This window comes from Hakea prostrata, chromosome 1 (assembly GCF_041222555.1).
Source record: "Hakea prostrata isolate BN-2017 chromosome 1, UWA_Hpros_2, whole genome shotgun sequence".
NCBI lineage: Eukaryota > Viridiplantae > Streptophyta > Magnoliopsida > Proteales > Proteaceae > Hakea > Hakea prostrata.
The window spans coordinates 66954387-66957060 of record NC_142600.1 but is presented as its reverse complement, the minus strand read 5'-3'; the positions used below and the strand labels follow the sequence as shown (position 1 = coordinate 66957060).

Below are 2674 nucleotides of genomic sequence, written 5' to 3'. Positions count from 1 at the left end.
AGGTGGCTTCCGTCTCTAAACTTCCATCTGGGTGTCTAAACGTTGACATTTTTAGTTTCTTTCTCATGAAGCATTCTTTTTCAAACTGAACAGATAGAGACTTACAGTTTAATTTCATATAGCGAAGGTCTATACTGGCCGGGCTGTTGTCCTTGCCTTTGAGATATTCTAAGATTTGTTAAACAAACTACCATTGTAATTTCACTGAATAACGCAGCCATTAGTTATACAGAAAGCCAAGCAGAAGTGTCAACCAACATATAAGAATCTTATAAATTGTCCTTCATACCTGATAGATTTGGTTACAAGTCATTTGATTACCTAATTTAATCCCGTAATTTATTCCATCTTCAACCGATAATCTAAATCCTTCCTTTTCCAATTGCTTTTGCGATTCCTACCGTGTGAATATAGTCCCACATGGTGAAAGACAAAAGAGGCTGAGCCGACGAAACCTATAAAAATGAAATGCAAACACGTAACAAATCATACCTTTCTCGGCCTTTTGGCTAAGATCAAGTGTAGTATCTGTTCTTATCAGTTTAATATCTGATACGTGGATCATCGATCCACATGATATTAAATTAATTTTTCTCGGGGGAGGGCCCACCACAGTAGCTTGCTGCTGGGGTCCTCAAGTGTCGCCCATGCGTTGCACTACTGCACGGGCGTGGCGTACCCCTACCAATACCAGGTTAAAGATTATCAGTTTTTGCTGCCTACGATTCAAATTTATATGAAATTATAAAACAGTAAATGAGTTGTAACCGACTCAATTAGTAGTGTGGTTTTGGGATCGTATGCTACAAGGTTGAGGGGAAAAGGTTAGGATAAGAATTGGATCTGCAATTTGAAGCAACGACTAGTCGATCTGTGAAGACTAGATCAGTTTTCTTTATTTTATCCTTGTGAATCGAGATGGTGGGCTACTAAAATATTTAAGAATGTGTTATGCCCAGATTGCCCAACCGGGTTCAGTTGGAGTGGGTTTGATGAGAACCGACCTGTTCACTTGAACCAGATGGTGCGATACAACATTTTACGGTTGAGGTTGCACCGCACCTCATTTCATGAGTGGTCAGACAAGAGCCCTAACCATAGAGAGACATGGACAACTAGGATGAGTTCCCATGCATGATGCACAACCGAGCTTTGTAACCGATAGGAGTTTACCTCTAGCGAAGATTGGATGACGGAGAAAGTGACTAGCTAATCGAATCTGACGATGATTCATCACTCAGGTTAAACTATAAATATCCTAAATCTACACTTGAGGGAGGTAACTCAATTCACTCTCGTATATTATTTGTCATTCTCTAGGCTCTACAGCTAGAGTCTTCTTGCTATTGTGTGAATTATCAACTTGATCGTCCGAGGCAGCCCCGGATCAACTAAGGTTGACCTGTTATGTATAGGTGATTTGACGATCGAGTCATAATCGGATGCAACAGGATGTTTCAACTTACAGCTCTCCAAATATCAATGTCTAACCAAATTTCTATCCTGAGACTGTAGCCTTGATCTTAGTTTTGGAGAAGAAGTCTGTTAACTAAATCTCAGTGCATACCTTCTAATGTCAATGTCTAGAGATGGATCATTGACAAGCTACATAGCATAGTCTAGTGATTAAAGTGTCAATCACTCTTTGCTTCATGCCTTCACATCTCCAAAAGAGGGACAAACATATGATGACATTAATGCACAGGAATCTAATTGAACAAAGATTTTCCAATAAATAATATTAGATATCAAACCATTTTAGGGTCTATGCGGCACTCAAATCTGACCATGGCTGAGGTGGACTTGGCCTCCATACGTGAGTTGTGGTTTTAGGCTACAAAGGATATGTTTCATGTTACGTTTTCCTGTCCTCTAGACCTCTCTTGTGGGGGAAATTTTGTTGGTCATTTGGTGTTATGTGGACAGCAAAAAAATCAGTGCAGGAGTCAGTTTTATGGTGCGGCAACAGGGGAAGGTTCTTTCTTTTGTTGCGGCCTAGCTTAATGGGTTCCTTCTTATGTGCTTCTTCTTATGGCAGCTCTAGAAAAGACATAGCTATGATGGTCTGGATTGTGCACCTTAGTGGGTTATTCTAAATGTTCTCTTTGATATTAGGCAACAAGCATATAAGGTTGAGGGCAGGAGGATGAACCCAAAGTGCTGGTTCACTCAAGAAGGATGGGCTTATTGTTGAGAGTGATGGGGGCTGCCCAACCACAAGAAGTGTTTTGGGTACTCACCCAGACTTCGGGTAAAGTTCAAAAATTTGTGGGTGTTTAATGGGGAACCCAAGGGTGTGGGCGGGGTGTTTCGTGATGAAGAAGCTACATTGCTAGGATCATATCATGTTTATTTCAAGTGAAGATGAAAAAAAAATTAAGTTGAAATGGAAGCCTTAATGTTCGGAATGGAGTTGGCCAAGCATTGACAGATTCTGAAGCAACGGATCCAATGCGATTCTGTTGCGGCTGTAGTGCTGATCCAAAAGAAGTCCATGGTGGATCCAACAGTGTTGGAGAGGACTTATTGCATATTTGCAATCTATGGAGTGGAAAATAACACACTGCTATACAAGACATACCTGATAGCTGATTATATGGCAAAATTGGCAGCAAGGGAGAGGTGTTCGGGTATGGATATATGTGATGTGGCCAGCTTTGGTGATGTATGAACT

The 2674-nt window shown here is 40.8% G+C and overlaps 1 non-coding gene across 1 annotated transcript; it reads left to right on the top strand.

The window, feature by feature from the left end:
• The first annotated feature begins 488 nt into the window (after positions 1–488).
• On the top strand, positions 489–684 carry LOC149029487 (U2 spliceosomal RNA). The gene has a single exon (XR_016171381.1). It is a non-coding gene; the product is annotated as a U2 spliceosomal RNA (small nuclear RNA).
• Positions 685–2674: the final 1990 nt, after the last annotated feature.